This window comes from Pinus tabuliformis, chromosome 4_2, assembly GCF_031772625.1.
Source record: "Pinus tabuliformis cultivar Carrire ecotype Pingquan chromosome 4_2, CPIR1, whole genome shotgun sequence".
NCBI lineage: Eukaryota > Viridiplantae > Streptophyta > Pinopsida > Pinales > Pinaceae > Pinus > Pinus tabuliformis.
The window spans coordinates 861,029,813-861,043,472 of NC_142304.1; the positions used below are offsets into that span (position 1 = coordinate 861,029,813).

Below are 13,660 nucleotides of genomic sequence, written 5' to 3' on the forward strand. Positions count from 1 at the left end.
GGACCTATGGAAAATTCAATATAAGACTAAACAAAGTTGAATTGGAAAACAAGGAGCACAATTTGATTATATCTCAAATTCAACCATGGTTGACTATTCCTCCTGAGGCAAGTTTACCATCAACTCACAACAACCACTTATCACGCCATTAGTTTTTAAAAGATAGAAAGTGACAATTGAACAAACAACTAACAACAACCACTTTAGAAGGTAGAAAATGACATGAATGAGGGAGATGTTGTCATGTAAAGTTACATTTAAAAATAATAAAATATCACTTACATTAAAAAATTAAAAAAAATAACAAAAAAATTCAATGTTCCCATCATAATTTTACATCAAACTTTATATAGAAAGATAAAATAATTGAAAGTAAAAAAAGGAAAATTAGTTTTTAGTATGAGGGGGATATGTAATGTTCACTACTTCTACTTTATATGGGGCTGGAAAATGGCATGTGAAAATAATATCACTGGTACTACATGATATGTAATTCAATTGACATGTGAAAAAAAAATAAAAAATTACTATCAATTATATAACATAATTTAATATAGAGAAAATATAAAATAATTTAATTTTTCCCCACATATATATATATAATTGAAGATATGGTAGAGATTTTTATTTCTTTCAATGTTTATGTTTAATATAGAGTAAAACATGTAATATTTTAAAATGTATTAATAAATAAAATAATGGGATATATATATATATATATATATATATATATATATATATATATATATATATATATATATATATATATATATATATATAGGGGCATGTAACATTTAAAAAAATATCAATAACAAACATAATTTTATCTGTTATATCATAGATGTATTTCAACTCTACATTTATCAAGAGCAGAGTGTTAATTTTTCCACTGCTTTATCATATTTCAATTGGTTTAGCCCAATTCACTTCTTCAATTAGTAATATTTCAAAAATCATTAATTCTTCCAATAATCAATAGTATCTAAAGATAGAACAATTAATGTAATGACAATAGGAGACAATCAAAACATCAGTAAGAGAAACCGATTTGGTCAAAGTCCAAGGGAAATCCCACAAGGGGGAAAACCCTTTGAATTTTTTCTTCTAATAGATTGTCATAAAATGTTCATTAGAGAGTACAATGAGCCCAAATGCATAAACAAGAATCAAAGTCAAGGTTTTGACTTGTACAACAATTCAGCCAACCAATATCCAAAAATATGTGTCAATAGTCAAATCTAGTCAAGTGTCATAATCTGCAATTATGTCCAAGTCAACAATAGTCAAAGTGTTATCTAACCAGTCAAATTCAACGATCACATTTGTCCTCCAACAATGGTCAACATTCCATAAATTCGGCCTCAAATGTTGGTCAAAATTAGCCAAAAAGAGTCCAAGAATACTTAGTCAAATTCGGTCAAAGGAGAGAGAAAATTATGTGGTCAGGTCTGCAATTTCTCCTGTAGTCAAAGTGCTCAAAATTCCTCGTTTTTTTTCCCAAGAGTGCAACCTACTGGGACATAAATTCTCCTAAACAATCGAACCAAAAATCAACCTAGAAAGCCAAAGTCAACATTGGTCAAAGTTGCAGAACAACTTCAGATTTCGGACACCAATAATTTTTTCCTTCTTGCTCACACATGTGAAGAGAATAACTACCTTAGACTTGTACTAACCAATCATATTGAGAGAGAAGAAGAGAAGTTGTTGTGTGATGATGTCCAAATGAGCTTGAGGTCACTTGTATTTATAGGCGTTGGAGGAGGGGCAATTTGTCCTCTAGGTCAACTTGATCAAATGTGATATTGTGGGCTTCACTTCAAAGATATACTTTCCCTTATCTAAATCCAGTGCTTTAAAGGTCCATTTTTGTCCTCTCGAAAATAGGAATCTAGTCTAATCATTGAGCTGCCAAACTAACACTTCTCTCAACTAGGGAGAAATTCCAACAACATCATGTGATCATCACAAGTATATTGTCATCAAATCATGTCTCATGTCTTCTCGAGTCTATTTGCTGAATCATTCTTGAATCGAAAAAATAAGAATCATAGGGGAGCTTTAGCTACCACCCTCTATCCATCGGGGAGCCACTACTACCACCCGGCACGACTCCAAGTGGGGAGCCAATGCTCTTACCTAGGAATCTCTACCAGCGGGGAGCCAATACTACCACCCATGAATATCTGCCAACTGGGAGCCAATGCTATGATCTAGGAATCTTTGCCAGTGGGGGCCAATGCTACGACCTAGGAAACCTATAGACACTAGGAGGGATGCCACTTATCTTATGAGGGAAGGATCAAGTATATGCTACTGCCTTACAATAATAGGAGGGATACCACTTACCATAGATGGTAAGGGTCGCACCTATCCTATTATCTGTTGATCTTCCCAACTTGACCCTCAAGAGTTAGTGGTAGAACACCTGCATCTCTAGATTGAGCGAGATGCCACTTACCATAAGTGGTAAGGATCACGTCTAACTCAAGTAGCCATCGCCCATTTGCTAGATGGGTGGAAAATATAGATCCTAACTCAGGTATACTCTATTAAATCGATAGGTCTCTCAACCCGAAGAGATCTAAGGCTCAATTCCTCCCCCTGGGAGCTAAAACATGGGGGGAAGAGCATAGGTCAGTGTCCTCTATCAACCGAAACCCTTACCTAGGAGGGTCACATCCATCAGTCCAAGTTGCTCTATGTCTATAATCTGCTCATTAGTCAAAGTATGATAGAGTCTCACAACCCCTCTTTGCACCATATCACGTATGTAGTGATATATGATCTCAATGTGCTCGGATATGGGACTCACTACCAAATGGATTCCTCTCTTATTGTCATAATATATCATCATCGTATATAGGACCTGCTCAAACAAATATTTCAAGCTATCAGACTTTTGGTTCTTGCTTATCCATGGTATCATCGTAGATACCAAGAAGCACCCAAATGTGCTCTTCCTATCACTAATGGTTCAAGCCCAATTATCATCGATGTATCCATGTAGTCTCTGGAATTGTTTCTCAAACCGAGATTTTTCATCTCGAACTCAGAAGCCAAATCTTCATTATGCTCAATCATTAAAGGTTCACTACTTATCAAGAATAGATCGTTAATATATAAAACCAAATCAAAGTCATACCTTGGACTAGTTTGAAGTAGAGGTTCAGATCGACACCGCTTCTTGTGAATCCAAGCTTCACTAGGTAACTGCTAATTCTGTCATACTAGGCTTGGGGGAGCTTGCTTCAAACAACAAAATGATTTCTTCAATTTCCATATGAGATCCTTCTTGCCATGTACTTCAAACCCCTGAGGCTGCTCAAAACATACTTCTTCCTTATACTTTTCAATGCTTCCACTTGCTTCATGCTTTATCTTATATAACCATTTTGAAGTTGCATCATACTTTCCTTATGGTCTCGAAACAACATCCCATACATCTTTCTTCATAATCGATTCTTTGGCCTTCCAAACTTGTTCTCTCACAACTACTTCCTTCTTTTCAAGATTATCATCAGCCTTGATCCCGCTACAGGGGAATGGTCCCCTCGACTTCTCTTTATTTAAGTGTCATAGCTCTATTTGATTATTAATTTCATGGACCATTGTTAGATGAGGTTTTCCATTGACTTTATAGAGTCCTCCAACTCTAGATCCAAATGTAAAATCATCTCTCATTCAGGATTCCTTCATCCAGTTGAGGACCTTTCTATTGATGAAGGATACTCTCATTCCTTTGTCTTCCAATGCAGAAATAGATAGTAAATTCTTCTTCAAATCCAACACATACATCACATCATGGAGAAAAACAAATTCCCCATAGTCAAAATGAAATTTAACAAAACCAAATCCCTTAACTGGATGAGTGGAGTTGTCTCCCAAAACAATCTTCAAACTCGCCTCCCTCTAAACCATATTTGAGAGGATTTCCTTGTACCCAGAGAGGTGTCTAGAATCCCCACTATCTACTAGCCAACTATTATATGAACCTGGAAGAGAAGAACCAAAAAGGGTTGAAATAAAAATGTATTCAGATTGAATAGTAGTTAAGTTACTTTCATACCTGGAGTTTCTTGACTTATTTTGAGTACGAGGACTTTCTTTGTGATCATCTAGAGTATCTCTTTTTCTTTGATCATCTCTTTGTCTTCTATCATCTCCCCTTCTTCTATAATCACTTCTTCTTCTATCATTGTACCTATTGTTGTTGTAGCCTAGTTAGATCTTGGAGTATCTCTCTTTCTAAGACAATCTTGGGCATAGTGACAACGCTTGTGATAATTGTAACATTCAATATCCCTTGATCTTCGATTAGAGTCATTTGAATTGGGAGAGGGTCTATTTGAACTAGATGGTCTTCCTTTTCCCTTTTTCTTTTTATCTTGAGTAACAAATGTAGTGAGCTCTCCTTCTCCATGTTTTTTAATTCTCCCTCTTGAAATCATCCTAGATTCTTCTTGAGTGAGATTTCCAATAATCTCATCAAATGATGGAATTTTTTTGTTATTGCTTATGGCAGTAATGAAGGTTTCCTAAATAGGAGGGAGACCTCTCAGGGTTACCAACACCAACTCCTTGTCAGGTACAATTTCCCCACTTCTCTTTCATTGATCTTTAAGATGAGATATCCTCATGATATAAGATTGCACATATTATCCTTTATTCATCTTCATATCTTTGAGTTGATCATTTAAGGAGATGATTTCATTCAAATTGTTGACTTCATACATGTTGGATACCTTATCATACATATCCTTAGACTTCTTCAAATTTCCAACATTGGCAAGTAAAGATCTTGTAAACCATCAACAATTATTTTCTTGTACTTTTTCTTGGCATCAATGAGAACATTTTCCGGAGGCTTCAGTACTTTTCCTTGTATGTACTCACAAACATCATTGTCATCTGCTATGATTTCCAACTTAATCTTACAAGCAACAAAGTTTGATGAGTCTCCCAGCTTCTCAACTTCCTTGAAGAATGTGGTAGACATCTTGAATTAATTAAATATACTCCTTCATCTTTTCCAAAGATGATTTCTCTAGCTCTTGTCTTCTTTGGGCTTGTCCTTCACCTTAGCTCTGATTCCATGTTAATTTTTCCACTACTTCTATGCTATTTCAATTACTTTAGCCTAATTCACCTTTTCAATTAATAATCTTTCAACAATAATTAATTTTTCTAATAATCAATAGTAACTAAAGATGGAACAATAAATGCAATGACAATAGGAGAGTCAAAACATCAGCAACAGACACTGATTTTGTCAAAGACCAGGGAAAAACCCCACAAGGGGGAAAACCCTTTGAAATTATTCTTCTATTAGATAATTTTCATAAAATGTTCAACAAAGAGTACAATGATCCCAAGTATCATAGTCAAAGTTTTGACTTGTACAACAATTCAACCAACCAATATCCAAAAATGTGTGTCAATTGTCAAATTTGGTCAACTGTCATAATCTGCAATTCTGTCCAAGTCAACAATAGTCAAAGTGTGCCCTAACCAGTCAAAGTCAACAGTCAAATTTGTCCTCCAATATCTCGGTCAATATTCCATAAATTCGGCCTCAAATGCTTGTCAAAATTAGCCTAAACAATCCAAGAATACTAAGTTAAATTTGGTCAAAGGAGATAGAAAATTCTACAGTCATGTCTGTCATTTCTCCTACAATTGAAGTGCTCCAAATGCCTTGATTTTTGTGCCCAAATGGTAGCATAGAGGGACAAAGATTCTCCCAAAAAATTGAACCAAAAATCATCATAGAAAGTTAGAGTAAATGCTCGTCAAATTGCATAACAACTTCATATTTCGGCCACCTGTAATTTTGTCCTTCTTACCCACATGTGCGAACAGAATAGCTGCCTCAGGCATGTATGAACCAATTAGGTTGAAAGAGAAGAAGAAAAGTTGATGTGTGATGATGTTCAAATGAGATTGGGGTCACTTGTATTTATAGGTGTTGGAGGAGGGGCAATTTGTCCTATAGACCGAATTGATCAAATGTGATATTATGGGCTTCACTTCAAAAATATACTTCCCCTATCTTATACTTCAAAACTCAATTTTGGTCCTCTCGAAAATAGGAATCTAGTCCACTCATTGGAATTTGTCACAGAGCTACCAAATTAACACAAAGAGGAATAAAATCTATTGAAGTCAAACCTTCTTTTCGAATTTGTCACTGAGATGCCAAATTAACACAGATAGGAATCTAGTCCACTCATTGGAATTTGTCACAGAGCTACCGAATTAACACTGAGAGGAATCAAATCTATTGAAGTCAAACCTTCTTTTGGAATTTGTCATAGAGATGCCAAATTAACACAGGGAGGAATCAAATCTCTGGGAGTCAAACCTTCTTTTAAATTTTGCATGGAAAAATACATTTGCATCTTGAGAGATTTGATCCCTGTGGACACTTGGTAAATGTGGAGTAAATTTTGCATGGAAAAAGACATTTGCATCTTGAGAGATTTGATCCCTCTCAACACTTGGTAAATGTGGAATCAAATAAATCTATAGTCGTAATATTACAAACAAATTCATAAATAAAATTATACCTTAAACAATTTATTAAAAAAGTACTATATATCACCAAAATTATAAACAAAACTTTCAAAATCTAAATAGGATCTCTAATGTAAATGTCATCAAAATTAAATAAACTCATAAATAAAAATATACCTTAAACATTTTATTAAAAAAATACTAAATATCACCAAAATTATAAACAAAACTTTCAAAATCTAAATGGCATTTCTGGTGTAAATGTCATCAAAATTATAAAGATAGCCTGTCAAAATCTAAATGCAATATTAATATACTCCTAAAAGCAAATCCAAAACCAGAGCATTTTGCAGGTTTACTAGGGGATGAATTTAATTACGATGTGATAGGTTTATAATTGTTTCAATTTTTCTTTATAAATTCTTCGTTTACTGTTTTACTCTTCGGCCTGAGTATACAGCACCCTGTTCTTGCGTGCCACTTCCAAGATTCCTTAAATTCAATGTGCTGGCAAAACAAAAGTAATTAAGATTTCATATGAAAAGTTGTGGCCAAACAAATTAGGAGGAGTTTAACGTGTAAAAATTGTTAAATAATCTTAGAATGCGTGATCTCACTTGAAGTTTGAATTTGCAAAGCGATAAGGTTGCAGCAATTTTGTTTGCAAAGCCATATGGTTGACCAATTTTGTTGGAACATATAGTTCCACAATGAGAAAATGATAAATGAGAAAAAGTTGATGTATTTGAATTTCCAAAATTTTGATGAGGAAGTTTGATTTAAGTATTTTTATGTCGATTGCTAATTTCTCGAATATTCTGAATCAGACAGACATAAGGCGCCGTCAGTGTTTTGACCACGCCCATGTCAGTGCAATTCTCAGCGGTCGACTTTTTGACATTGTCCAATTGTCTTTCTCAACTTTCTCCAACTTTAAAAAGGAGAATTTAATAGTTATGTGCAGCGCAATAACGTAGAAGTAGCGCGGCCGTTGTGGAGACTTCGCAGATCCAGAGTCCCAGAGATCCAACTTCAAAATATGGTTTGAAGTTGGAATGCGAGATAAGCGCAGGACTTTTGTTGGAATATGGTTGGAATATGGATGGAGGCCAACCATCTCCTTGAATTCCCAACATTATCGGGGTGATGTTTCACGTTTTCCGAACTTTTTTCCAACATTCTCCATCTTTAAGAAAAACGCGAGAAATTTCTAGTTTTGCGTACTGTGTTGATGTACAAATTTCTTCTTGTGTAAGCGGTAATGATGTAGAAGCAGCCTGAGATCCCATTTTGCTTAATTTTATAATAAATGAATATTGTTTTTTACGGAAGGAGTTACCTATCACATCAAGATATTCCAACTTTGAGTTATAAGAACGGCTTCAAGATATTATGAAGCTTGTAATTTTAAATTAATAAGTTTGTTTTTTCATTTTCATTTACATTAATTAAAAGTGTTAGATTGAGCAATTTGGGCATAAGTAAATAAATATAATATTTTGTAGATTTTATATTTATTTATATAAATTAACTAGATTTTTCGTAGTTTTAGTTTTTAAGTATTGAGAGGTTTTCTCAATGTATTATATTAGATATTATTTTTGGGATTCAACTGTGTTAAGTAAGTCATTTATTTATGACTATTTTTGTGTGAGGTAGTCGTAAGTGACTAATTTCTAATGATTTTTGAATAGTCCACTTAGCACTCATTGCATAATGTGATGCTCACAGGCCTAAAGAAGTGAGATTGAAACTAGTCAAATGAATCACATAGCCTCATTTAGTTTTTAAATAATACTAATAATACTTTTCCTCTTTAATATTTTAACAATTTTTCCAGTGATTCTTTGAATATAATAAAGACCTTTTATAATACTTTTAAGTTCATAAAATTTGTTTTTTAAGAATATTTCCAGTAATTCTTTGAATGTAATAAAGACCTTTTATAATACTTTTAAGTTCATAAAATTTGTTTTTTAAGAATATTTCCAGTAATTCTTTGAATGTAATAAAGACCTTTTATAATACTTTTAAGTTCATAAAATTTGTTTTTTTAGAATATTACACCTTATCCACCTATTTATAATTTTTTGAATGTAAAAAAAACCTTTTATAATACTTTTAAGTTCATAAGATTTTGATTTTTTTTTAAAGAATGTTGCACCCTATCAAATCTTTATCAACCTATTTATGTGTACTCGAAATCTTAAAAAAATTCCAAGTTGATTTTGATTTTTTTTTTAAATGTTTCACCTATCAAAACCTTATCAACCTATTTATGTGTACTTGATATCCTTAAAAAAATTCCAACCTATTTATGTGTACTCGATATCCTCAAAAAAAAATTCCAAGTTGTTCCTTGTGTTTCGCATGATGATCATCAATGAAGATTTTCTAACCACACGAAACAAGGAGCCACTGCCGTGGCGGTAGTCCCTGCCGGGGTCTGCAGGGAATTGCAGAACTTGGAAAAGTTGGCCTGGCGGAAATTGTTCCAAGTCTGGAGAGGATGGGAGGCAGAGGTCAAGGAATAAATGGACTGAACCACAAATAAGTAATTCATATAAGTCGCTCAAGGCAGGCAGGTACTCTCAGCCGTAAATCATTTCACAGTGGATGCAAATATTACATAGTAACAAAATAGCTATGGGGCCAGTTTCTTGACTGGCCTACATGCTGCAGAGCAGCGACCATTTGCATCCATCTGTCCAGGTATGACAAGAACGATTATGAACTTAAAGAAGCTTTATTTGAATGAAGATGCTAAACAGAAATGCAGAAAATCATTTAGGAACAGGGTTTGGAGATACAAAGTGATCCCTTTCAATAATGCTCAACCACAAATAAACATTTTGTTCAATCTTGACTGAAAAATTAATTGCCTAGACTGAAAAATATCTTTAAATCTTAAAACCAATAATTCATATAAATTGATCTTTAAACCTTAAAACCAGTGATTCATATAAGTCGCTCAAGGCAGGCAGGTACTCTCAGCCGTAAATCATTTCACAGTGGATGCAAATATTACATAGTAACAAAATAGCTATGGGGCCAGTTTGTTGACTGGACTATGTCAGAAGCACTTCTTGTTGCATCAGTTGCATCAGCAACAACAATTCCTATGTCTGCCTTTTTTAGCCTGCAATCGTTTAACAATCTCGTACTTATGCTCTGCAATGACCAGTCAAAATCAGGAAGGATATGGAATCAAACACTAATTAAGGAAATGAAAAAATAAAAGTATCTGAAAAAACACAGAAGTAAAAGATAATTGTTGCTCACCAGGGAAAACACCAGCAAAACCATCAGCCTTCTCTATCAGTTCATCAACTGGCGAAGCTGCAATTGATTCATCTTTGTCCTGACCTAGTAAAGAGGATGATGGATACATGTTTGTACCCATGTCCATTCGGCGACCTGTCTCCTTGGCAATAGCCAATTGATCTCCTGATGAACATTTGCAAGTAAATAGTTAAATGTCGGCTCGCTGCATTACAAAAACAGTAGTGAAACTGATGACACCATAACCTCACCATACCTGTGATCATTTTGACATTTACACCAAGATTAAGAGCCCTTGTGATTGTTTCAACACTGTCATGGCGTGGGGGATCAAAAAGAGGCATCAATCCAATAAAATGCCAGGGTCCTCCTGGACTCTCCTTCCTGCCCTTTGGAACTTGCTGCAAACATTTTGAGATAGCTATAAAGATATACATAATCAACAAGAAGAACTTACTGGGAAGATTCAGCCCACGGATAAAGCAAAAGAAGCCATATTATTAACCTGATATGCAACTGCAAGAGAGCGAAGTCCTCGTTCAACAAAGTTGTCAATAACTGTATGAACTCGCCGGTCAATTTGTGGCTTATTATGTGCGAGGTTAAGAATCTAGCAGAAAGTATTTGGTCATTTCAGTTTTAATAGAATGTGTACAAATAAGTTTTGAAGCACTTTCTAAACAATACAGCCCATTACCAAGTCTAATGAAGAAGGTCAAACTTCCAAAGAACAATACCTGCTCTGGAGCACGTTTACTAACTCGATGCATTTTCCCTTCATTGTCAATATAAGTGAGAGCTGTCCTCTTGTCAGTTGGATTAAAAGGAAGAAAATGGACCTCTTGAATGGCTGCCCACGCCTTTTAGATCCATGGATGTTAAAAGCCACAACAAAAGATACAAATCAGTAAAATAAGCATAGGCCTGCTTATCAACTAAAATTTAATATGATGACATAAAAAAAATACTTGCCTCCTTAGGATCCGTAAGCATCCCAACAATTGCCGCATCAATGGCATCTTGATTCTCTGTTCTGGATGCTCTTGCAGCCATCAGGACAACAACATCCTTGTCATATCCTTTCGTGAAAACCTATTCATGACAACAATTAGTAATTGATACTTGTTTGAAGGAAACTAACAGTACTGGATCATCCAATATTACCACGGACCCTAACTAGCCAATTTGGTACAACTGCAGTATCACCAAAAATTATGTATTTATGAAATAAGAGAAAGGACAAAAAAAGAATCAGAAGTCCAGAATAAATACCAACCTTTTGGAAGTGGCCAACTTGGTTTGTACTGTTGACAATATGTGCTGGTTTACCAAAAAAGGTATGGACCCCAGTAGCAATGACAACACATTCAAGTTCACCCTGTTTGCAAGTAGAGCCAGAATAAACCCCATCGCCAGGACCCTTTGTTACTGGTAATGACTGACCACTGAGGGCAGACTACACACATTCAAAAATATTGTCATAAAACGTGGCTCAGGAAAAGTACCAAAACAGTCGAAGTTAATCCCAGAAACCATATAAAAGCATACCGAAAATTCCAGCACTTGTAATCAGAAATAAGAAGTAAAGAAAAGGATTGGATTAAGACCTGATCAATCTTTAAAGGATCTCCTTCAAGAAGACGCGCATCCGCAGGAACAATATCTCTAAGTTTGATGTTGATTATGTCACCAGGAACAAGCACTGCTGCATCTTCTTCACTCCATTGTCCATCTCTGAGAACTTGTTAAGTTCAAAGTCTTAAGTCATTGACCAAGGAATTTAAAACTGCAGCACCCATGATCTTAAGAGGATTCTGAACATCCAATTGCATGCTTCCCCGCAAAACCAAGGATAGAAAACTGAAAATATCGGGGCTGCCACTCATACAAAAGATAGTGAACAGACCTTGCTCTTTGGAGCCAGCCGAGTCATCAGTGCTGCAGCAGCATTGCCAGCATTGTTTTCCTCTATGAAACTTATGGTAGAGTTTATAACAAGCAATGTTAGAATACCACCAAAATCTTGCCAGTCAGGAGGTTTTCCCTGCAAAGATACAATTTACATGATTAAAGCCTCAACTAAAAAGAGCGGATAGGGTATGCCCTGACTGATACTGGCTACAAGAGAGAAATATTGTGACACGGTAGAACAAGAAGCCATCTTCTTTTCCGATAATATGCACAGGAACCATAAGGATGAAGTAATACTGTGAACTACTAAAAATACAATAGAGGGGAACGATATCCAATGGGAGAGACCAAATGCCACACTACTATTTACTATCAAACGAACACAGAAAACACAAAATTAGCAACAGTACTAGCAAATATTATTAATGATGAAAAAACAAAAGAATAACCATGACCAATTTGCCAAAAAAATACAATTATCAGAAGGAATGGCCACACTTTAAAGATATGTGTTTAGTTCATGGATTGATCAATGGGGGTATATTATCCAAGCATGTTGAAGAGTCAAGACAGGCAGACAGACATGTTTGATAAACTGAATGTACACATTGTAGGTCCGACTAGGAAAAGCCTTTGCAGAGAAGAAAACACCATAGAAAAAAAAAATAGAACATATAAAAGTAACAACATGATATTTGTGGTGTAAATAGCCAAGAGTTTTCAAAAACAGAGAAAATATGGCATTAGCAGTATATCAACAGTTGTTTTACCAACGAGAAAGACAAATCACTAGTAATGACTGAGACTGCAAAGAGACGAAGAACCCGAGATAGAAAAATGATGAGTGCAGTGACTGTGCCGACAAAATATATAGAACTAATTACACGATATTAGCAATGAAGCTTGATAGCTGCTTTATAATAGAATCAACGATCAAAAGAAGAGCGGAGGGTGTTTGCTCTGTTGTTATGAGAATGAAACCTATATTACAGTAGAGTTTCAAGAGTTTTCGGAGTCAAAATGGTGGTTTCCCGCATTCCGTTTTTGCATTTACACCCTGAGCCACCTCAATGACCCACCCCTTATATTAGAGCAGAGTTTCAAGATTTTTGGGAGTCACAATGGTGGTTTTCCTCATTCCGTTTTTGCATTTATACCCTGAGCACCTCAATCACCCACCAAGTATTAAAAGCGCGACACTGTGGGCCATGCATTTGAACGTTAATCTCTAAAAATGGGGATTTGAGCCAGCCGAGCGAAGCCAGGAACTTCTCGTTTTTTGAATTCGAAATTCGAATTAATTTAGAAATAGAGATTTGACCTGAGTGATACGTTTCACCCTTTGGTGTTTTTATATCGAAATTGGAATTAATGAAAATCAGAGTTATCCATCTATGGACATCGATCCCATCCCCTCTCACAACTCGTTGTACTTGATGCAGTTATGCAGATCACTGCAGATTTAGTGCAAACGTAGTTAATGCAGGTAGGGCACCAACGTGAGAGGAATCTGAGAAATCTGTTGAAGTTAACCAGAGAAATGTATATCAGTCATTCTCTACATCACTACTCAGCTCGACATTTGCAAATTCTGTGGAAGTTACCAGAAATGTATATCGGCCATTCTCTCCTTCGCGCTTTGTAGATTGGAAACCATGTCAGCACTCTTCAGATTGTAAATTGGAAACCATGTCAGCACTCTTCAGATCTATGGCATATTCAGATGTTGTCTGGGATAAATTCTTTCTTGGTAGTGCTACCAGATTTTACCCAAAGCAGTCACCCTTTAAACACGGTACTTTTTAAGATGGAGCAAAAATATAAATACAAAAGGCGGCAAGACAATGTCTGATTGTCAAGCTTCAAGCATGTTGCAGAATGCCTTCCATTTGAAATACAGGACATAAACAAAAACAATACAAACACACATGCATAAAGACTTTCCAGCCTT

General features: G+C 35.3%; 1 pseudogene; it reads right to left on the reverse strand.

The window, feature by feature from the left end:
• The window catches only part of LOC149172385 (plasma membrane ATPase 1-like), a 33,861-nt pseudogene extending 21,902 nt beyond the window's left edge, over nucleotides 1–11,959 (reverse strand).
• Nucleotides 11,960–13,660: the final 1,701 nt, after the last annotated feature.